The 25474-nt window shown below is 38.0% G+C and overlaps 1 protein-coding gene across 9 annotated transcripts in view; it reads right to left on the bottom strand.

The window, feature by feature from the left end:
* LOC129775257 (mucin-12) overlaps positions 1-25474 on the bottom strand; it is a 553123-nt gene that overhangs the window by 471613 nt on the left and 56036 nt on the right. The window contains exon 1 of one of the 9 annotated variants that reach the window (XM_055779762.1): positions 8555-8960. The exons of the other annotated variants lie outside the window; for them this stretch is intronic. The gene's annotated coding sequence lies outside the window, so the exon portion shown is untranslated. Of the gene's footprint in view, positions 1-8554; positions 8961-25474 lie in introns of those variants that run through there. 9 annotated transcript variants of the gene reach the window in all.

Genomic DNA, 25474 nt, shown 5'->3' with positions numbered 1-25474 from the left:
ACACCATGAGAAGCATTACCACATTGAGCTTCAAAAAAGATCATGTTGGCACTTGTCAAAAACAATTTAATTTATTCTATCTTCATCCTTCTGAGAGCAAAAAAAAGGAAGTGTCAGTAACGCCTTAGAGTGCCCATTTTTAGGGGTATTCATGTATACTAGGGTGCCAATAAAAATTGTCATATCTAATTTCAAATAGTTACCTCATAAAAAATGTTCACCACCTCGAAAAAACACCCTATGCCGAATTTCAGCTTTATCGGACTTAAGGGAGAGTGGCGCAAAGCGGTTAAAGTTTGAGTTTTTTGAAAATCGAAAAATCACCCAAGGGGGGAGAGTAAAGGAAAACGGGGTTTTCGAAAAAAAAATTTGATGCCAAGTGTCTTAAAATTGCATGAAACGTCGAGATCTAGTGTCATCTCATAATTTTTTTTTGTCAAACATCGGCATTCTAGGACTTAGCTTTCTTCGGAGTACGAAACGCAAAGTATGGTTTTGAGTGCAAATAAAAATAGTTATCTGGATTTTTCATTCGGAACTTACTACGAAATGTTGATTTACACGATAATATACCCTATGCAAAATATTAGCTCATTCGGGCTTCATTTACAGGTGTCATAAACGTTAAAATTTGAGTTTTTTTGGAAAACAAAAAATCACCGAAAATCGAGGTTTTCAAAAAAAATATAGTGCCAGATGTCTTTAAATTGCATTACATTTCGTAGCAAACTCCGGATGAAAAATCGAGATAACTAGTTTTATTGGCACCCAAAACCATACTTTTCGTTTCGTACTCCGAAAAAAAATAAGTCCTAGAATGCCGATTTTGACAAAAAAAAACGAGATGACATCAGATCTCGACGTTTCATGCAATTTTAAGACATCAATGCATCAATCTTTTTTTTCGAAAACCCCGAGTTTTCGAAAACTTGGTGATTTTTCGATTTTCAAAAAACTCAAACATTGACCGCTTTGCGCCACTCTCCCTTAAGTCCGATTAAGCTGAAATTCGGCATAGGGTGTTTTTTCGATGTGGTAAACATTTTGTATAGGGTAACTTTTTGAAATTTAAGGGTGAATTTTTTCCCATACATTCATTGGCACCATGTGTTTTTCGTCTTTTGAATATAAAAAGGAATTTCATTTTTGATTCATCCCCTTAAAGTCAGAAAACACCTTTCTCACATGAAAAAAATAAATTTATCCAGATTCTCTCAGGAGGTGACAGACGATCATATTTGATGAAAAATCCTCATACGCATATGTTCCAATTTCAACAATGACAGAGTTATAGAACTTTTTTTTGTTTCAGTCTCTGTTGCCTCAATCTGGCTCTACATTAACCCTCTACTGCCCAAGCCCGCCTTTAGGCGGGCTTCACGGATTCTCTTTTCAAATTATTCAGACATTATTGTCACCCCTACTGGAACGTCTTTAGAATATTTTCATCTTCCACACATACACATTGGTTTTATGCTGGCAGCTTTCTGCTAGGAGTATTTTATGTTGAAAGCCGGAAATTCGAGATAAAAGTGGAATAGGTTTTTTTAGATAAAAAAAAAACATGGGTCTTAGAGGGTTAAAAAGTACGCTACGGAAGACGATTCTGTTGCTTTCATTTGAAGGATGAGAAAATTTGATACAGGATATAGTAGTGGAATATCTAAATTAGTGTATTTTAATAACATTTTGGAAATGAAAAACTTAAAAGTTGATTATTTTTAATGTGTTAAACTTATATTAAATTTGATTGTTTCTATCAATTAAATTGAAGCTCTCTAAGTGCTATACAATCTGTTCTTTGACACCCATAGATAGAAGTATCTTTCTCAATTTGGCTGACTATTGACGATCTGTCGTAGTAAATCCCCAGTTTTTTGCTGCGCTCGAAACCTGTATATAATCGAGTCAAAAAAAAAATTTAATTGTTTTTTTTTGCATGTATTCTTCGTTTTTTGAAAATAAAAGAGGAATTTGATTTTTGATTCATCCCCTCAAAGCCAGAAAACACCTTTCACATATGAAAAAATAAATTTATCCAGATTCTCTCAGGAGGTGATAGAGGATCATATTTGATGAAAAAAATCCTCCTACGCATATATTCGAATTTCAACACAGACAGAGCTATAGAACTTTTTCTTTTGTTTCTGAATATGTTGCTTCATACTGGCTCTACATTAAGAAGTACGCTATGGAAGACGATTCTGAGGCTTTCATTTGAAAGATGAGAAAATTTAATACAGGATATAGTAGTAGAACAACTAAATTAGTGGTTTTAATTAACATTTTGGAAGTGAAAAACTTCAAAGTTATTAGTTTTTAATGTGTTATTATTAATTTTATCCTAAAAAATTATATTGAACTAGATTGTTTCTGCCAATTGAATTGAAGTTCTTTAACCGCTTTACAATTTGTTCTCGCCCAACTTCTATCTTTATTAATTTGACTGCAATATCGATATAAACAATTCCTGGTGAAAAGTTCAAGCAAAATCATCAAAAATCACGATTTTACCCCACTGTACATGTAATAGCCACTAAAACTTCACCTTAACGTTGAAAGATTACATTTCTTCTTTAAATAGGCCATATTTGAAATATAAAAAAAATATTTTTTTCCAAACTGTATATAATCGAGTCCAAAATTGTATATAATCGAATCACATAATTGAGTCTGTATATAATCGAGTCCGACTTGTATATGAAATTCGGTTAACTATTCAAATCAACCGCATGACTATCACTACTGTCCGTCCAATAGTTCCGCTACATATTGTACTAGAATGACTACAGATGAGAAAATTTTTGGTCGAAACCGAAGCACTCTTAACTTGGACAAATATTAAGGGACTTAAATGTTTTATTCTTCTCACATTTATCTAATTTAATGCAGTATTATGATGTGACACCAACATTACGAGAATGATTGAATACTGGAGAAATTCAGAAGGCCAATTCTAACTTGTCTAACTTGGGATTAATTTCAATCATAAATTTTAAAAATGGTCTCCCAATTTAATTTGCTTCATGATAATGATGGGCCCGCCGCTTTCCGCTCCAGAGTTGTGAGCAAGACGATTGTTTATAGCAATACAATTTCGTTCAGTGTTTATTTCATTTGACACTTCCGGCTGAGTCCGTTTCGCGTTGTTCAATATAATAGCAGCGAAAAACGAGTTCAAACAAAGTTTGTTTCTATTCGGAGTTTGATACAAGTTTTGCTATTTTGTTAGTCGGTAAGTATATAAAAACTAAGATATGTGTAAGAAAATATGTTTGTTTTGCATTGCTCTGAGGAGCAGCGCAAGTTTATCAAAACGTTGATAAATCAAGGCAAAACTTACAGACAAGTACAGCAAACCGTGGGGTGCTCGGCCAAAATGATAAGCAATGCTTTGAAAGACTCGTGGCCGGAAACGTTGCACTTCTGAAAGAATTGATCGAAGAATCATCAAGATGTCACGAACTGATCCAACTTTGTCTTCTAATAAGATCAAAGATGAACTAGACTTGACTGTGAGCACTTCTACTGTCAGACGACGATTGACGGAAGCCAAACTATACGCACTTAGTCCTCGGAAAGTACCATTGTTGACACAACGTCATGTTTCGAATCGCCTCAAATTGGCTAAAATGCATATCGATTGGCCGAAAGAAAAATGGCGTAGTGTTTTGTGGACGGATGAGTCCAAAATAGTTTTGTTCGGGTCAAAAGGTCGTCGTCAGTATGTGAGACATCCACGCAATACGGAATATCAACCGCAGTACCCGGTTAAGACAGTTAAGCAGGGCGCAGCAAAAATTATGATATGGGGAAGTTTTTCGTACAACGGTGTCGAGCCAGTTTATCGCATACCAGGCATCACGGATCAACATGGCTACATCAAGATACTCAGTGAGGTTATGTTACCTTATGCTGAGGAGGAAATGTCACTAAAATGGGCGATGCAGCAGGACAACGATCCTAAATACACGAGCAAACGTGCTAAGGCGTGGTTTAAGGAGAAGAATATTGAGGTTATGGAGTGGCCAGCGCAGTCTCCAGACTTAAACCCTATTGAGAATCTGTTGGGAAATGTCAAATACGCTGTTTCTGAAGCCAGACCAAAAAATGTGGAAGAATTGTGGTCTGTAATTCGTGATTCGTGGGCTGCAATACCTGATTCTCGCTGCCAAGCACCTGTGGACTCTATGCCGAAACGGTGTGCTGTTGTTATTAAGAATAAGGGCTACGCTACAAAGTACTAAGGTGGATAATCATGTTACAGAACAACTTCGAAATCTTTCATCATTTTTATCATGTTTTCCTGGCGTTGACTGAAGTACTGCTATTTTTTTGAACAGTAACTTTTTTGAACAAATGATTATTTTATTGAATAATAAAATGAAACCTTGCAACCAATACCTGAACTTGTTCTATTGAAACTCTGTTCAAAATACACGATGAAGAAAATTCGGAGCAAAGCGCTAATTATAAATTATTATCCTATTTCAGATTTTAAATCAGCACTGCTATTATTTTGAACACAACTGTAAATGTAGTACAGTATTTGTGAAGTGTATTCTAGAAATGTTCCCGTTCGATTTTGGAGCGATTCGGTTTTTGACGTAGAACTACGTCTTTCAGGAAGGGTGCCAAATCAGAAAACAGGTCACGTTTTCATGAAATAAAGTTAACGTTAATATCTATTTTCACTGTGAACGAATTCTCATGATTTGCACACCAATTGAATCAGAAATTCTCTAAGATTTGTTTGATATGTTATACATTACAATTCGCTAATCTCTAAACGGTTTAAATTCATGAACATTGGAAGTACTTCCTTTTTTCCATACATTTGTTCTGCCGATTTGTGTGCTAACCCTACCCGTATTTCGAATGCTTATAACTCGAACAAATCGGAATAATGTTTGCATCAATTGATAGGAAATATTTCTACGCGTCTATCACAATTAATAAAATATTATTTTTCATGAGATGAATAATTGAATAACTGTAAAATGTCAAGCGTAATTTAAACGTCCTAACTGCCAAGTTTTGATTTGCCCGATTTACGATTTCCCCAACACAGACTTCTAAATCGATGTATCTGTGGAAATTCGCTATGTAAATATACATGCAAGTCGGGAGTATTTTTGTTCCCACCGAACTGTGTTTCCCTAACACGGACTTCAAAATAAAGGTGCCTGGGGGAATCCGCTTTGCAAATACATGTAAGTCAGGGGTATTTTTTGGTGTTGAGTACTTTTGTACTCGCTTGTCGTTGTGCAGAGCGGAATATGTTTCCCTAAAACGTGCATTTAAACTGAGAAGCCTGGGAAAATCATCATTTCAGATACTAGAGGTGAATGAACTTTCGCGGTTCGAGAATTTCAGAGGAAAATGTAGAATACAATGATCGTTTGACAATTCTTCCGTTCACATATTTTGGTAGTCCTAGGCATCATATCAAACGTAAAAGGACGATCATCAAATTTATTTGTAACGAAGAACATAATCTTCCACAAAAATTTCGATGCATTCTAAAATAATATTCGAAGTGGTAAACAAGTGGATTGCATAATATAATTGCGTAGTTCTACGTCGAAAATATGCGGTCGTTTACAATTTTTTTATTATGTTAATCCGAATATGAACTCAGAGAGCCAAGGAATGGAAGGTGAAAGCTTTAGATTCGGTTCGTTTTCGGGCACGTGAAATGTTTGAACGTGTCATCGAAATTAGAACAGGTAGTGTATTTAATTTATTTTTTCTATAAATTGATTTTTCGTTCGAAAAAGATCATTGATCCCAAGAAGTATTAACGTATCCGAGCTTGGTTAACTCCGGATTTTTTCAAATCGGTACCCAACTGCTCGTAAACCACTTATAATAATTATGTTGGTTTTATTGGAAGACAGAGTTTTTTTTTTATTAAAGCCTGATGAAAATTCTACAAAAATATAATATATCTTAACCGATTATGTACTTTATTTCCAATGGAGAAATCGGAAATTTTGTGCGGCCAAATTCGAAATGGAGCAAACTTCAAATTATGAAAACTAACATGTACACTATCACAAACTCTCTTCATTCAGTCATGTCAATTAATATAGTATTATATCAATCACGTCGTTGTTGGATGGAATGAAACTTGTTCCTCCAATTGAGAGCTAACATTCGCTTTGTAATGTTCTCCGCTTGCTTTATCGAAAAAATGTAAAAATTACCCACTAGGATCAAACGGGGTCAATCCGTATCGGAACTGTCCTGGAAACGCCAGATTAATCAGAAGAAGGATACCTATTCCTTGACGACAACGTGCGCCGTAAGCCACCTTCGAGGTTACGTTTAAGCTTTCCGCTCGTAATGAAAAGTGATTCGCGGAAATTATTAAACCTTGTCCCGAGCTTCGCGTAGATGAGCGAGCCAGAAATCGTACAGCAATTTTGTGAGCGAATCGTGGTAACCTAGATGCCACAATTCGTCCGTCAAATGGATGAGCAAAGATCAAACTCAATATCATGAAAAATACCAGAGCTGTGGATCGATGATTGCGATTATCGTTCGTTGGAATACGCTTAGATAGAACCGCTGTTACTCTGATGGCGGTCGACAATGGAAATGGTTCTGAATTTTTGCTGAGCATGATAACCGATAATAATTTTTGGATTTTTTTTTCCTTTATGCTCAATAATAAGGGAACAAATGTCATTGTCATCAATTTCTTCAGTGAGGGTAATTTTGTTACTCTATATGACATTTTATAAAGCTTTTCTGACCATGGTCGGTCAAATTCAACAGACTCAATCTATTTAACCGCAAAGGTATCAATCTCATCCCATGAAGTTAATGAGTGATGGGTGTAATGAAAACCAACTTATCAGGTCGAGCTAATCTTTGTCGATGTCAGATGTTGATCGCTCATTGATTCCAGGAGATTTATGGATCTCATCACAAAGGCAGAGCAGCTGCTGCGCTGTCAAAGATCGAGAAACCGATAAATATGCATGTATATTCTACCGGCGTGAACTTTATGTGCCCAGAAGAATATATGGTTTAGTGAGATGAGTAGCTTAGAATTACAAAGTGATGAGCAAGGCTATCAATATTCAATTGGAATGTGTGCTGCACCTAGCAACCGAAATACTGATACGTGATACGGAACTCGAGGCTGTAGTTAAGGTGAGCTCTCGCCCGACTACCTATGGTCCCTATTTTGAACTGTGTTCATGAATATCATCTATGCCTCCGGCACAGTAAGGTCGAAAAACATAAAAGGGAGATGAAAGGGGTTATTTAGAACAAATGTTTCTGCTGAAATACTACATCAGTGCAAATCGGAGGAGTTTTTTTCGACGGAAAAATCTCTCAGTCAGAATATGAATTGACCACTTGACGTAGGAAACAATAATTTTATCAACGTCTACTGCAACGTTGAATTCGGTTGACAGAGTTTTATTTTTTTTTCATTGAAAACTAATAATTTCTGACTTGCATACAAAAGATCCCAATTTTTTTTTATTCAATATTGGACAATTTTGATAGAATACATATTGATGGTTTGGCATGAATGGATCTTTTGATCGATATACTTTAACGACATGGACGGCACTTCTAAAATAAGAAGAGCATAAACACATCCGTATCAAAAACCACAGATGAACACATGTTTTCCATAGCAGAAGGCGAAAAAAAATCCTCGACACACAATGTTATCTAACACACATATTTAGGAGGTCCCACGGTTCCACGTTTTATCGTGATTATCGTTAAACACTTGTAACGACGATGCGGTGCTTCCCTTTCCCACATATCCGACGGGTGCTTTCTCGGTCCCTCAAACGATTTAACGCCATCATCATCTCAATCATCATTGTGAAGTCAGCGGGGCGAATTCGGGTCTAAGTGAATACTTAGGCTTCGATTGAACTGCTCTACGCCGAACGCCATTAATATCCGGAATTTCGCTGATTCATGCGGTTTGCTCTTCGAATGCAATCACTGCCCGAAGTGTGTTCACAATGCGAAACTGGTTCCTGGAGAATGTAAAAACAACTTTGAATGGTGTTTTTGTATTTCCCACGGAACTGTGTTCTATGATGAAGGAATCGATTGCGAGAGATGGATACACCACAATTTATAACAGATTCTTTTGCTAGCTACGCCAATATCACTTCGAACAAGTTGATATACACGTTCTGTTTTCATACACACAAACCCACAAACCCCTCAGAAGCTGCGGAACAATCTTCGCTTCGATCCTCGGCTCAATCTCTTTCGCTCCGCGGCCATTTGATCGGAACGCACTGCGCGATCCCCTCGCGCACTTTGACAAAACCAAACTTCTTCTTTACGCCTCCCCTCGCCCTTATTCTTCCGATTCTTCTTGTCGCACACACTTTATTCGTCTCTTTTTGCCACCACTAGATGCCGTGCTCACTACTTATCACGCACATGTTTCGTGGTATTTTCGATTCACCCCACACACCGCAACAGCAGCAGCATATTCGCGATAATTCGCGAAGGCATGAAATAAGAAAAATAACACACGAAGTGTTTCGCGCACAATTACCCAATATTTGACCGCAGACGTCGCTTTCGTTGCTTCCGCTGCTCCTGGCGAGGGTTGATGGCTAAAAAAAAAATGTGCCGCTTATCACACCACGGCACTTGATATTTCACTACCGGGATCACCGTTCTCCCTTTATCCCACCCGATCCGAATCCTGATCGAGAAATTCGGTCGCCTGTTGAGTGTAGGTGACACGCAGAAACACACAGACACACATACACACTCGCGGATCCTCGCGGACTCTGCACGCACAAAACAATGGGTGCCGAAAGGTGGAAACTAACCGAAACCACGATTGTGACAACAACACAGTCGATAAGTAGGAGGAAAATCCGGAAAATATGCGCTTGAAAGAGGCACGCGTACGAAAGCCACACGAGAGAAGAAAAACGCTCACTTCTATCGGAGAGACGGATACTAACTAAAAACAAGAATCAAATTTGTTATGAATTAGAGGTGTCCGCGGAAATTTCGCGGCCGCAGTGGCCGATAGTCGTTCACCCTCTCGGAGAGTGAGAGCGAGAGAACGAATGAGAACCGTTCGGTGATTTTCGGTTCTCGGCTGAATGAGGGAGAAAATTGACCCAATAACAGCGAATCCCCCCAATCCGGATCTCAGAGTACAATACAAAGCAGTGGCTGCTGTGAGCAGAGTTGCCAATGTTCCAGTTTAAACTGGATTCCTCCAGTTTTTTTTACTCGATCCAGTCAAACATTTGGACACTTTTTTTCCTTGATTTTTAATATTTTTTTGTAAACTTAAAAAAACCCTGAATTCATTCTGGATGTCTTTTGGACATCAATGTATCATATGAGCGTGTTAGAGGTGTGCGTTGATGCGATTACGAATGGTTTATTCGAATTTTTGAAAATTGCCTTTTTGTCCGAATCTGCCCCATGTGTGGGGCAGTTTCGGATAGTCCTGGGTCACTTCCGGACATTTTTTTTATCCCTTTTGTTTATTTTTAGGCTCATAAGCATTTTAGCTGTAACAGAGCCGAATTTTTTAATCGTGTACATGTCACATGTTTATCATATCTATAATTTAGGGAAATACTTACAACGTCAAGCTCAAAAGTTTCGAAATGTGTATCAAAAAGAGCACTGTGTCGTTTTCGTAAGTAACAAACGACCAGGAGATGTCAAACCATATGACAGCTGTTGGTGGAAGGGCTGTTAACTTATTTATATTGTGAATTTGGTTTAAAAATTGTACCACTTAATATTAACAATCGTTGTCCGAAACTGCCCCCCTTTCCCTTATACTCTGTCAAATATATAACGGAAATTTGTGGTTTTAAATAAAATAATTTATTCGTCATCTAAATTTATATTACCGCCTTCAAAACAAAACAACAATCCCACGAAGCGGTAATTTGAGTAAGTAAAAGTGACACGGGCCATATCGCCAGTAACTTCACGTGCAAATGAGACTTGATTGCGATAAAATTTTTGATGAAAATTGAGCTCTTTTGACACTAGTCGTGCTGCGACTTTTTTCATGCCCAAAACATTAACCAAAATATGACAAACAGTCTCGTTGGAATTCCTTATACCATTCATAAACCCGTGTTTTCGACATAGTTGAGTCACCAAATGTATTCTGCACAAGAAATTTTGTTTGCAACACAAAATTTCACATGATATCTTTGACCAATAGAATTATTTATACCAAAAATTGCAGAGCAAACAAAAGTTAATTTGTTCCTAATGACGGTGTAAACAAACTCGAACTGCTCAAAATTGACATTTAGACCACTGGCAGCAGTACCAATTTAAAAAATGAGAAAAAATAAGCGGGAAGATTTGAAATTACAAATATATATTATATTTGACAAAGTATATATTTTTTCAAAAATACTTCCTCAAGGAGGAGAGAATACTTGACGATACCTTCTTTTTGATCTTGATACCAAAATTTTGTTTCAGCAAACCTGATATGAAAAGTAAAATACCAAAGAATAAATCCAAAAAGTTGGAAAGAAGTAGTTTTTCAATACCAAAATTTGATAATTTTAATATCAAAGTAATACTTGAGCAGTGTTATTTTGATATTGGAAGTGCTCATTTTATTGATGGGATAATATTGTGGGACCTAATAAAAAAATATTCCAGTATTTTTGCACATGGATCACTGCATAAATCAGTACACGGAGTACATTGTGACAGTTTTGAGTATTTTGTTTCAGCTCCTATTCGTCGCAATTTCCATTTGCATTTATTCAAATGTTAACGAATGGGAGCAAAAACGTCAAACGAAAGGTAAGGTTAGGCTCCGTGTAGTAATATATTGATTTTTTCGACGTAGAATTACGTATGTTCCCATTGGGGTACAAATTGAAAATCGAAAATCGAGCAAATCGTGAAAATTGCCCAATTTCAAACGCTTATTGCTCAGTCATTTCATGATGGATTGATGAAGTTTTTGCGTCAATCGATTTTGGTGGTTCATAACAATTTTTTAAATTGAAGAAAATAATATATGTCATGAAACTAACTATCGAACAATTGAAAAATCTCAACCCCTATCCTAACAATACCCACTTCTGATTGGTCGAATTGACGACACATGCGGCAGGTCCCTAACAGAGACATCAAAACTAAGCTGTCTTGGGGAAATTGACATTACAAATACATGAAAGTAGGGGGAACTTCTGTTCCTACCGAGATGTGTTCCCTAACAGAGACATCAAAACCATGGTGCTCAGGGGAAATCGGCATTGCAAATATATGCAAGTCGGGGGCATTTTTATATTGCAAGTAAGGTGAGTGATACAATTAATTCTAGCAAATAAAATTTAAATTTGGAACTTTAATGTTCATTTCTTCGTGAAATTCCGTATCAATGACCGATCGTGTATTATGAAAATTTTTAGCACAAGTGTAAGTGTAAAATTGTATATGGTAGCAGTTGTGTTAAAAATGATTTGATATATGAAACGATTTATTCCAATTTTCATGAATAAAAACCAAGGTGTGTTCCCACTCGAGAACGGGTCGTTTGATTTAAGCTGTCTTTTTTGTTGTGTTCATTTTCACCCAAAGAAAGTTTATGCGGCGAGAAAAATTGGAAAAGTGAAGAAATATTAGAAAAAGTGATTTCTTATATGCTCTACATTTAGTATTAGTTTTCGTTAGTCCAATAAAATCCGTATTGGGATGAATAAACACACAGAAAGTAAAAATTATAAAACAAATTTGCCTTTTCAATTTCAAATATGTTTTCTCTATATTAAAGTAACATGTTTTTACTGATGAGAAACATTGATAATTGTGTATTGGTAATTATCTTATATTACATTGGTGAGTTTTTTTTTCTTTATTTCATCCATTCATAACCCAGGAGGCATATCGTCTAGGATCACAGAGGGCGGTTTTCATCATATCTCGTTCCACTTCGGTATCTTTTATCTGATACGCACCATCCAACGACGGTTTACCATCCTTCTGCCATCATCACTCGGTAAACACTGGTGAAGTGAACACACATTTCCCAATAACCGAACAAAACGGCTCTGTTCAGGACCACCAAATCATTATCAATGAGTTTAACGATGTAATTGTTCAAACATATCCAAAATCAACAAATAGCCTAACGGAATCCTACATCAACTATGCCTGTGACTTTTTTCTACGTTTTTCGTGAGTGCGAATAGCTAGCAACGAAAATGGTCAACAGAAACACTACATAAATGTCAAAATGTCGCCTTAGAAGAATAAGAACAGAGGTATTGTTCGATGTAGTGATCTATAACCAGAAATCCTATCCCCATGCACCTCAATCAATCACATTATCGAGCAGTGTTGCGACCATTTTCTATCATCTATCAGCATTTTTAGTGATACTAGATGAAAAGATCTTCAAATATTGTTTCACAGTAATGTTCGAGTTGCTGGAAACGTTATTTTGATCTGCTCAAACTACAATATAAATACTAAACGAAACTTCGAAAAGAATCTATTTTCCAAGCATTGGAAAGAATTTTTGATGAGCCAAAGCTGATCTTTCCAAAATAAAACGATTTTACAGGATCCAGTTTTCTTCCAGTTTTTTTTAAGACCAATCTTCCAGGTTTGTTTATAAATATTAGTGGCAACCCTGGCTGTGAGTGGCGCGGCAACGCGAGAAGAATCGTAAAATGCGACGCGTGAAAATACCGAACGCAAGCACTCCACAATCAAAACAAACGCCGCAGCAGCAGTCCACATGTTTGTTTTCGTGTGTTCGGGCTGCTCTCGGTGGATCGATTACGAACGAAACGCCGCGCTTCGCTTGTGGCGAAGGAAGAAAGGATAGCGTACAAACGAACACGAACTTGTCGTCCGAACGACGTGAAGCGGTGGCGTTTGCTTCCGTGAGTATCAGAGTGTGTGCTGCCCCCCATATCGTGATATGCCGTTTTTCCGTTTTTGCCCGCACAAACTCTTTGCGCTCTAGATTGGGTGGAGGATGTGCCAATAAAAACAAACTACGTAATACATACCCGCAGCTCGGAAGGAGTGGTTGGAAAAGTGAGAGACGATCGAATCGGGGGCACTCATCATAGAGGAGCTTTTCGAGAGAAAGGCTCTTGTTTTCCCCATTTTTCCGAGCCGATCCAATGTCTCTCGGGCCCCGAGGAGCAATGCCGAAAACGTAATCTAAACCGTAGGTATTCTGGTTCGGAACCATAGGCACCGTAATGTGGGGGAAAACTGACCACCGGGGAATAATTACCGAACAAGTTTTCTTCCTTAACATGGGAATGCTGTTAGCATAATTAAAATGCGTGAGATGGGGTTGATAGAGGTCCGGTTTCCAACAAATTTTAACGATGCTCACGGAAACTTCACGAGGACGGTGAGGGGGGATAGAATTACAAATATGTGTAGGTGAATTTGTTTGCAATTAGAACAGAATGTGTGCCATGTGGATTGGTTGTGTTAACTAGAGACACATATACAGGGTTTTCCTACTTTAAATTCCGAAAGTAAATTGAAATAAAACACACTTAGAATTCGAATTTCGATGAAACTTTTATTTCAAATGAATGTTTGGTTTATGCCATTATGTGTGAAATACAACATCATTCAAATGTCCACCTAGGGCTTCCTCGCACACCTTGATCCGGAACAGGTAATTTTCGATGACTTTTCGGCACATATGGGGCGGTATCTCGGTCATAACTTCACGAATGTTGTCTTTCAAATGTTCAAGAGTTTGCGGAGAGTTGGCATAGTCTAGCGGGTTCAAATCGCATGATCTGGACGGCCAATTGGCATCAGCAAAACACGAAATTATGCGTCCCTCAAATGACGCACAGGTTTCACAATATCCGCTACGGATCCAGTTTGTTCGAATTTACGCACTACATTAGCGATTGTGTGCTCTGTAGGCTGTCCATGACGACCAAAATCCGTCCGTAATGCTCGAAAAACCTTTGCGGGTTTTTCATCATTTTTATAGTATAATTTAACAAAATTAACACGTTGTGCGATGCTAAAAGGATCCATATTGTAAAATGGCAGACATTCAACTAACGATATGACGCTTTGGTTGACAGCTATGTCAAACGGTTGTCAGAGCAGGGCTGTATACTTTCGGAAGCCCGAAATGGAAAACCCTGTATATAAACAAAAATATATTCAAAAACTCTCGTTCGTGTGCCATCTTTCGAAACAGTCCCTCAAAATGAGGTCCTGGTTTTTGACTAGTTTTGCACGGTAAAAAGGGTTTTTTTTGGCTGAGAACAGACATACGAACGCGAAGATTTAATTTTTTACTTGCATTACTTTTTCCAAAAATGTACACTTCCGCGAGGAATTGAAATACGAGCAATTTGAACAAAATTAAAAAATTTTCACTTTTTCACAAAACTAACCACAAATTTCGCACGAATGACAACAAGTTTATAATTCGTAGGCCGTCCTTAGTTTCCAATCTATCCAAACAACGTATTCGGCCAAGCTACGGCATGTGGAAATTTGAATCTCGCTCCACGCAGAGGTAGCTGCTCGTTTAAGCTCAATAAAACTCACATACTGCCTATTCTTCAGCAGTTCTATTCTTCTATTCTTCGTGCAATCATTCTACATAAGTTATCGATTGGGGTTGGAACTGGTAAAAAAAACAGGGTAATCCAGAATCGAAGCCCCAGTCCAATAAACCATGTAAAGGACTTCTGACTTTTGACGTAGGATTACGTCTTTCGGGAACATATTGAACCTACAAACATACAAATTGAAAATCGAAAATCGAGGACGACGTGAAAATTATAACTCAGTCATTCTATGATGGATTGATGAGATTTTTGCGTCAATCAATTTCGGCACTCCATAACAATTTTTTAGATTAAATATAAAAATATTTATCATGAAACTAACTATCGAACGATTGAAAAATCTCAACCCCTATCCTAACGCAAATACTCACTTCTGATCGGTCGAAATTGACGACACATGCGGCGGCTCATGTACTTACAATTATTGGTCAGTTATTTCCTGATGGATTTACGAGATAGTTGCATCAATCGATATGAGCACTCCATAACAATTCATCACAATGAATAAAATAATATATCATATGAAACTAACTATCAAACAATCAGAAAATCTCCAAACTGATTACCAAAAAACCTCGTTCTGATTGGTCGAAATTTAAAATGCAAATACATCAAATTAAAGGGAAGTATTGTTCCCACCGAGGTGTGTTCCCTAACAGAGACATCAAAACCAAGTTGCCTGAGGGAAATCGGCATTGCAAATACATGAAACCGGGGGAGCTTTTGTTTCCACCGATACGTGTTCCCTAACAGAGATTTCAAATACCAAGGTACTTGGGGGAAATAAATACCCTCGTGGTCGATAGTTTAACAAACAAAACATTCTTCGTGAGGACACCGACTGGACAACATCGTTGCTGGACGAGCTGGACGACGAGGGATCGAGTGCCTTTCTCAAGGTAATGAGGGTGGAGGTGTAGTGCTGGAAGAATCAAGTTTTCCAACATAACAGTTCCAAAATTTAAATTTGGAACTGTTATGTTGGTTGCTTCGTGATATTTCATATCAATGACCGATCATGCATTGTAAAACTTTTAGCACAAATGTAACTGTAAAATTGAATATGGTAGCGGTTGTGTTAAAATGACTTGAAATATGAAACGATTTTTTTCTCCCAAGGAAAGTTCATACGACGAGAAAAATTAGACAAATGAAGGAGTTCAGTGTTCCGTTGGGTTTAAAGCAAAAATGAAAATGGGTTGAATAAACACTCAGAAAGTAAAAATTATAAATGAAATTACCTTTTCTATTTCAAATATATTTTATCTATAATAAAGTAACACGTTTTTTCTGGTGAGAAAAATTGATAATTGTGTTCGAGAATAATAATTATCTTATATTACATTGATGAGTTTTTTTCTTTCTTCATTTCATCCATACATAACACAGGAGCCATCTCGTTCAGGGCCACAGAGGGCGGCTTTCATCATATCTCATTCCACTTTGGCATCTTCTATCGTGATACGCACCATCCAATGACTAATCACCATCCTTCTATCATCATCACTCGGTTGTGAAAACTGGTCGAGTGAACGAACAATACCTAACAACCAGACAAAACGGCCCTTCTCCGGGCCACCAAATCATTATCGAAGAGTTCAACAATGTAATTCTTCAAACATATCCAAAACAACAGATAGCCTTACGGAATCCTACGTCAACTATGCGGTCGTGTCTCAGACACAACCCTCCAGTGACTTTTTTGAAATGATGCTTTATTCTGTTGGAATAGCACAGTGGTTTCGATGCAAACGGCAGCAAATGATTCAGGAATACTTCCTTAACTCCTATTGACATTCTTTGTTTTAAAGAGGTTTTAAACTTTTCAGTTCGTACGCCTCTAAACTCTTGAACTCCTAACTTTTTATTCGTGTGAGTGGAAAAAGTCATCTGAACTAAATTTGAAATGGAACAAGAGTGCAATCGAGGTGTTTACATGGTAATTTTAAATTTAAAAAAATTCAGGAATGTCTACGTGGATAACAGGGGGAGGGGTCTGGTCGATGTCCACGTTTGTTTGTCCAGGGGGAGAGGGGAGTATAAAATCGTGCTATTTGTGTCCACTTGGTATGTGGACAGCCTCTAACCACAGTCCGCATACTCGCCCCTTGAACACATACACACCCTGAAAAACCTGAACAACATCTAATATCCCACAGCTCAATCCGTCCTAGTGTTCGAGTTTGCTCCGTCTGTTTGATCTAATAGTTCACCGAACCGGATGTAGCGAACGCACAAAGTACGAACGCGGGGTGGTTGTTGTCAATTTTGGTGGCCTTTGCGCGAATCTCGCCCGCTGCTCCAGACTCGTTTGGCACAGATCGCAGCCCCCGCGCCTCCCTCCCTAATCGGACACCGTGGATGAGATGCTGATGCCGCTCGATTATATCGCCGATGATGATGTTTTGTTTGTCGGCATTGGACCCTCTCGGCAAAACAACGGTCAGACATAAAGAAAGGTGAACAACTGAGAGTGCGAACGTGAAACCAGTTCTGGTTGTTTACACTAAAGCCTCGTGTCGTCTTTTGCGGCTCGTTTCGCCCACCGCAGAGAGAACGTCTGGGAGGAACGGCGAAAAATAAGGTTGAGACCTGTGGGGAGCGGGGACAGGTGATGATTAATCACGGGATTATTTCGAGCAGAAATTGGATTACGGCCGCCCAGAGTGCGGTTTCTGGAGCTGTGTTAGGTGGCAAGTCATAACATGGTCCGCGCTATCGTGCTTTAAAACACCGAAGGTGAGAACACTCATCGCTGGCAAACAGATTTGCATAATGAAAATTAAAACAGTGCGCATGATTTTGGGGAGAAGTTTATAAGATGTGTACATTTCTCGTATTTTGATTAGAAGCGAAAACGGAAGCTCTTCATTTCATCTTCTAATTTTCCACCATTTTCAAACGGCTATCTATTTCATCTAAAGAAAATTATTCAACCCTCCCTCAATGACTCACTGTATTGTTGACACCATTCAATTCATTCTATTCCTAGAATCCTATTTAAATAAACTCCAGTCGAACAAAAGCCTGTTTCATTAGTTCTACAAAAATGCATTGTCCTTTTATAATCCAATTAAAAACCAATTCTAAGAGTGTCCAAAACGCAATTTCCGTCCCCTCTAAAAAATGATGATGATGATGATGATGATGCTGGAAAAGCATGTTCTCAGAGAAACACAAGTCCACACACAAAAGAGACAACGTTCGATTCAATCGCGGAAAATAAACATTATCCTTTTGTTTCGCTCCCATCGCCCCGATGGAAAACAACAAGCGAATATTCCCCATCGCAAAACATATAAAAATAGATTTTCATTTTCCGCACTTCCGCGATTCTCGAATGGTCTGTCCGCTCCTCATTATAGTGGTAGCAAATGAAAAATGAAAACGATATCTCCCTAATTTCTAACTATTTAAGCCGTATCCTGACGATCGGTATCTTTTTTCTTTGGTTTTCATTAAAAGAAAGTCTTTCGACACAATAGCGAGAAATCGACGGACAAGGACGAGGAGAGTATGGAAAGGGAATACAAAACAACCACGACAGAGGCAAACATTTCCCCCATATTTTTTTGCTCCTTGCTCGGTACTTGAAAACAAACAATAAATTGCGATAAAAGATCCGTTTCCTTTTCGAGGTTTGGTCCTTTGCTGGCTGGCTGGCTGGCTGATACCTTCCTCTTAATGGTGTACACTTGAAGCGAAAATAAAGACGGGAACAATCTCAAACAAAGATCCTAGCCACTGTCTCAAGGTCAACTACGTATCAACTACCTTCTTCTTATTCTTCCTTTTCTTGTTCACGGGGCAAGAATACATTCCCCGCACTTCACACACACTCACACGTAGATACCAAAGTATTCAACAACCCGTCGCAAAACATGAAATTTAATTGCATTTTAATGTTCACGGAACTGAAAAACCATGTGCTTCAAGTTGTTGCAAGCTGTTGGGGTGTTTCTTCGTTATAGCGGCGCTCCTACGTCTAACTTTTTTTCTCTACGCTCGGAATCTGCAGAAAACAGAACGGTCCGTTGTGGGGAACCATCGATTTGGAACTAACCTTCCAGGATGCTACGAGACGGGGATCTCCAGAAAATGATGTGAACCTGGTCGCATCGTTTGCCACCATCTTTCACTCCCCCAACACTAGACACACTGCGCGCATCCATCTCTCGCCACGGCGGGATAGAAATGCACCCCCATCGCACCCTATTCCGTGTGTTTCGCGTGCACAAAAAAGGATGTCGTCGTCTGTGGTCAGGACCGAAGTGCACCACACCGTGTGTATACGACGGGGGAAAATACTACCGAAGCGCAATCGCACAGGGCTGTGTGAGTGTGAAAGTTCAATATTACTAGAAAACTGGGAGCATCCAGACCCAGACCGTGGGCAACATGGACGATATTTGTGCAGCAGTGCCATAACGTGATTTTTGCCGACAAAGTGGGGTGATGATTTCCACCGAAAGGATTGGTTTATGTATCCCGCTTCCATAGCCGACGGCTATGTGCTTCGGAGAAATTGCGAACGCAGAGACGTAGTAGTCGAATCCTGAATCCGTATTTACCGATGGTACGGGGATATGCCAGGGAATGTGGAAAGTTTGCACCCAATGTTTCTGCGTGCTGTGTAATCGGAAGATACGATTCTCATTATTTGAATTTGTTCTCGGAACGAAATATTCCGCCTAGTTTTGGAGTAATCATTCGCTGACGTCAACATTCGTGAGAATTCAAAACGTGCATTGTTTCGCAAAATTTTCATATTTTTTTAAATGTAACACATTCTCGGAAGCTTCAAAATATTAAAGATTGAAACCGATCTATGGAATCGTGGTTCAAAATTTTGCTGGGACTGTTAAAGGGTGTATCACATCAAATTGCATCACGGAAAAAACGCTGTAGAAATTTAATTTTTAGGAATTATATCTTCAGCTTTCGTTTATAATCAGATAAGAGTATATAGATCACGTTGGCCATGCTTCACTGTCAATTTTTCGTAAATTTGGAAAAATGTCGTCGAACGAAAAAGAGCGTCGTGAATTAATCCTGCGAACTCATTTCGAGAATCCGGAGTTGTCACATCGGAACATCGGTAAGATGCTGGGAATCGTCCAATCCACGGTCAGCAGAGTACTAAAACGATACTTCGAGAACCTAACCATCGACCGGAAGGTGAAGAACGGCAAAAATGGATGCTCCGTCAGTGAAAAAGATCACAAGCGCGTAGTTAAGCAGTTTAGACGTGATCCGAGAAGTTCGGTCCGGGATGTCGCCAATAAGCTGAATTTATCAAGTTCATTCATCCAGCGGACCAAGCAGCGGGAGGGCCTGCTTACATACAAGCTTCAGAAGGCTCCTAACCGCGACAAAAGGCAAAACATGGTGGGGAAGACGCGAGCCCGGAAGCTGTACACCGAAATGCTGACGAAGCCGCATTGCCTGGTAATGGACGACGAAACCTACGTCAAAGCGGACTTTCGTCAGCTGCCGGGCCTGTTGTTCCTCTCCGCAGAGGACAAATTCAGCGTTCCGGAGGAGATTCGCAAGCAGAAACTATCCAAGTTTGCCAAAAAGTACATGGTATGGCAAGCGATCTGCTCTTGCGGAAAGCGGAGCGCCCCCTTCGTGATGACCGGCACGGTAAACGGGCAGGTTTACCTTAAGGAGTGCCTACAGAAGCGCTTACTACCACTATTGAAGCAGCACGAGGGCCCGACCATCTTCTGGCCGGATCTCGCTTCGTGCCACTATTCAAAGGACGTGTTGGAGTGGTACGAAGCCAACGGGGTCACCTTCGTGCCAAAGGAAATGAACCCGCCCAACGCGCCGGAGCTTCGCCCAATAGAGAAATATTGGGCCCAATAGAGAAATATATGAAGCAGGCCCTCCGGAAGAACCCAAAAGTTGTCAAATCGGAGAAAATGGATTTCTGTTCAAAAAAAACTACAACCTGACGTTGTACAGAACCTTATGGACGGGGTAGAGAGGAAGGCGCGAGCATACGGGCTTGGGCTCGAAGTATGAATAAAAAGAAAATGCCAAAAGTTGTTTAATAGTTTTTATTTTACTGTCTAAAATTTTCAAAAGGATCGGTCTACTGGGCGAATTTCTACAGCGTTTTTTCCGTGATGCAATTTGATGTGACACACCCTTTAATCCAAAAATTGAACGTTAGCGGTAGGATCTTGCTCTCTTGTTGTGGTCATAGCTTTCACATTATCTGATTACTGGTGTACACGACCCTACAGATGGATAGTTGAATGATTTCTGTAATGATGAAACATAGTTTTCATGCTAAAATATGTTTTTTTCGTGTTTGCAACTCATTTCTAGCCTTTTATTGCGCTATCCGCGATTTTCGTTCTATGGGTTGACCTTGCCCGACTATTCTGCGGATTTGATTTTCAATTAGTGCTTTTTAATGACATTGATATTTCTTCTGTGTTGAATGGGAATGTCATAAATACATTAAGTGCTGTATTTTTTAAATATCTTTAAATCTTCCTTCACACTTATTTCGTAACCATTTTTTTCTATCACCTTAACGATCGTATTCATTTGTGCTCTCATGTGTAGAATTTTTTTTTTATGATTTAGAGATTCAGTACTACTCTAATTCATATATAAATGTGTTCCTACGGCTTTTCTAGATATTAGTGATTTTTTTCAGATTTTTTTCAGTGTTGCGTGGTACAAAAAAATATTTTTTTTATATTTCCAAAAGTCTGGCTTAGTAAGGGAGTAAAAAGTCCCCCAAACCAAATCACCAGTTGTATGGAAAATGTTGTATAGGGTACTAAATAAAACATTCTGGCAGTAGTACCATATATTTTGGTCCTTATATGGTACATCATAGGATCTATGGTGAAAATGCATCTTCTTGTTCTTTTTTTACGCCATTCTCAATAGCTTTCATACAAAAATATGAAAAAATACTGAAAGTACATCTTACTCAGGTGTGTCGATGAATATCTTCAAACTATTTGTTCATCAAAAAATCTAATAATGAAATGAAATTTAAATACGCAGTACAAAAAAAAATGTTATTTATTTTCTGGCATTTCGATGTTTTGAAGAAAAATATTATTTTGAGACCCACTTCTGCTCTAATTTTTATTTAAATGCGTTCGTATGTGTCCTTTTTTTCCTACATGTGGCGTAATTTTTCCTGAATTTTCCTGCATCGCGAGACACAAAAATAATTTTCTTCATCGTCTGCATTATTATTTTTATTTTCTTGAAATCGATCATTTTATGGTATTCGTGGTTTTCAATTAAAAGATTAAAATATAAAAAATTAAAATAATTTGGATTTTTTTAAGTGTTCTTCTCATTAATCCGAACGATCTTTCCACAAGGACTCTATTTTTTCTCACAGAGCTCTATCGTACTGCTGACTCTTATGAATTTGTTAAACCATCTAAATCCAATGTAAATATAATCTCATATATTTTAAGATACGAGAAAAACAATTTTTGTAATTTTTTTTTTTTTCGCTCAATCCCCTTAAAACTTCGAGAAACAATTACGCTACATGTAGAAAAAAACAACATATACGAACGCATTTAAATAAAAATTAGAGTAAAATTGGGTTTCAAAGCAATATTTTTTTTTCAAAATTTCGAAATGCCTGAAAATATATATAATTTTTTTTGTACTACGAAAAACACTCCAAAAATTCTGAAAAAAATCACATGTACCTAAAATAGACGTAGGAAAAAAATTTAATACAAACTAGAGTAGTACTGAATCTCAAAATAAAAAACTAAACTAAAATTTAATTTAAAATTAGAATAGAAATTCATTTAATTTTTTTAATGTTTGATTTTCTGCTGGAAAAATTTTTTGAAAATATTGATCGATAACCTTAGTAAGATGTACTTTCGGTTTTTTTTCCATATGTTTGTCTCAAAGCTATTGAGAATGGCGTGAAAAAAACGAAAAGGTGCATTTTTCACCATAGATCATATGGACCATATAAGGACTCAAATATATTGTTCAACTGCCAAAATGTTTTATTTAGTACCCTATACAATATTTGCCATACAGCTGGTGATTTGGTTTGGGGGCACTTTTTACCAGGCCAGGCCCTTTGGAATAACATAATCAATTGTAAACTCATTAATTCATTATGTCTTTCAACCATACAAGGAGCTCCATCAGTAGTAAGCGATGCCATTTTTTGACGTATGACTACGTCTTTGATTTCTATATAGGGGGGTCACTCTACGAAATTGAAAACGAAGCATGTAACGATTTAATAAGAGATTTCAAACGCATTTTACGCAAAATAGTTATTGCGATATATGTTATGTTGCATACCAGGGGTGGTCAAACTTTTGGGCATTACGGGCGACTGATTATTCAAATGTCAGGCCGCGGTCTACCAACGTTTACTGTATCAAAAAGTCATTACAAAATGAATGCAGTACTAGGCAATAAAACATAGCTTTAACCCTCCTATACTCGCGCGCAAAATAATAATTCGTGTCTCACAGACTGTGCGTGTCTCTGTAATTTTGCAATTTTTACCGTTGTTTAGAGTAAAAAAAAAAAGGGAGGCGATCTGGCGTAGTGGTAACATCCATACCTCTCACGCAGAGATCACGAGTTCAATTCTCACTCGAAACATTCTTCCAAAAATGGAAGTAAAAGTGACGAACCAGCCGAAATGTGTTGAAAGTCACTATAATAAAGAAAAAAAAAAGTAAAAAAAAATTATGAAATAAAAAAATCCCACAAAATATTTTTCTTCAAAAAACAAAATTATTGATTCTCGACCGAGACTTGAGAGGTTTTATAGAAGGAAAAACGTTGGTACTAATAAATATTCAATGATAAATTATTTTATAAAATGAAAATAATTATCGGTTACTAAACAATTGAATTACTTTATGTTCTGAAGAGTTTCATCAATTAATATCGTTTGATTTTTTTATCGATATCGTCATTTATGAACATACAAAGCAATCATTTTCCACAAAAATACACCTGAGATGATTATTATATTCCTCAATTACCCAGAGGTAAATGGTCATCTATTAGCGGCATGACAGTTAGAGGGGTGCCAATGAATGTATGGGAAAAAATCGACCCTAAAATTTCAAAAAGTTACCCTATACAAAATGTTCACCACCTCGAAAAAACACCCTATGCCGAATTTCAGCTTAATCGGACTTAAGGGATAGTGGCGCAAAGCGGTCAAAGTTTGAGTTTTTTGAAAATCGAAAAATCACCCAAGGGGAGAGTAAAGGAAATCGGGGTTTTCGAAAAAAAAAATTAATGCCAAATGTCTTAAAATTGCATGAAACGTCGAGATCTAGTGTCATCTCGAAAAAAAAATGTTTTTGTCAAAAATCGGCATTCTGGAACTTAGTTTTTTCCGGAGTACGAATCGAAAAGTATGGTTTTGGGTGCCAATAAAAATAGTTACCTCGATTTTCCATTGGGAACTACGAAATGTTGGTTTGCACGGTAATATACCCTATACAAAATATTAGCTCATTCGGGCTTCATTTACTGGTGTCATAAACATTAAAATTTGAGTTTTTTGAAAACCGAAAAATCACCGGAAATCAGGGTTTTAAAAAAAATTGTGCCAAATGTCTTAAAATTTCATGACACGTCGAGATTTACAGTCTAATTGGCGTGGCGAATGAATACAAATCTACCTCTCCATTCAACCTGACTCCATCACTACTACACCAAAAAATACCCCCGACTTGCATGTATTTGCAAAGCAGATTCCCCCAGGCACATTAATTTTGAAGTGCGTGTTAGGGAAACACAGCTCAGTGCGAAAAAAAATTCCCCCGTCTTGCATGTTTTGACAAAGCGGATTCCCTCAGGTACATTGATTTTGAAGTCCGTGTTAGGGAAACACAGCTCGGTGAGAACAAAAACACCCCCGACTTGCATGTTTGTTTGCAAAGCGGATTTTCACAGGTACGTCGATTTTTAAGTCTGTGTTGGGGGAAACGTAAATCGGGCCAATCAAAACATGGCAATTAGGGCGTTTAGATAATTGACATTGACATTTTACAGTTATTCAATTGTTCATCTCATGAAAAATAACATTTTATTAATTGTGATAGACGCGTAGAAATATTTCCTATCAATTGATGAAAACATCTTTCCGATCTGAATTGAAATGTTCGAGTTATAAGCATTCGAAATACGGGTAGGGTTAGCACACAAATCGGCAGAACAAATGTATGGGAAAAAGGAAGTTCTTCCAGTTTTCATGAATTTAAACCGTTTAGAGATTAGCGAATTGTAATGTATAGCATATCAAACAAATCTTGAAGAATTTTCGATTCGATTGGTATGCAAATCATGAAAACTCGTTCGCAGTGAAAATAGTTATTAACGTTAACTTTATTTCATAAAAACGTGACCTGTTTCCGGTTTGGCACACTTCCTAAAAGACGTTCTACGTCAAAAAATAGTTACCCCATGAATGGATGGCGCCATTGTTTACCCACCGTGAACTCATCCACAATTTGCAGCTGAGAGAGACAATACAGTCTGGGAAGCTCATTCCAATATGCGGTAATGTTCATCTGACGGTGAAAAATAAAAAAACACGATCCATCGTAGAGCAGATAACAACGAAAGCGCCCGAATGATTTTTGGTTTATGCTGACCGAGAAACTGTCCCCAGGCGATCCTGAGTTGAAGATGGCTTTACCGTGTACACACAGCCAGATTTACGATAGATTGAATGTGCGGAAGGTTCTATGATTCGACAATATTGCGAAATGGCTCTCACAACTGAGATCGCTGAGATCGAGATCGATTTCAAACCATCGGGTTATTTTCCTTAGGATTATGTTAGGTTCGTGGCCGGAAAAATCGTCCCAGAAAACAGCTGC

This window comes from Toxorhynchites rutilus, chromosome 3 (genome assembly GCF_029784135.1).
Source record: "Toxorhynchites rutilus septentrionalis strain SRP chromosome 3, ASM2978413v1, whole genome shotgun sequence".
NCBI classification, from domain to species: domain Eukaryota; kingdom Metazoa; phylum Arthropoda; class Insecta; order Diptera; family Culicidae; genus Toxorhynchites; species Toxorhynchites rutilus.
This window is presented reverse-complemented; position numbering and strand designations above follow the sequence as displayed.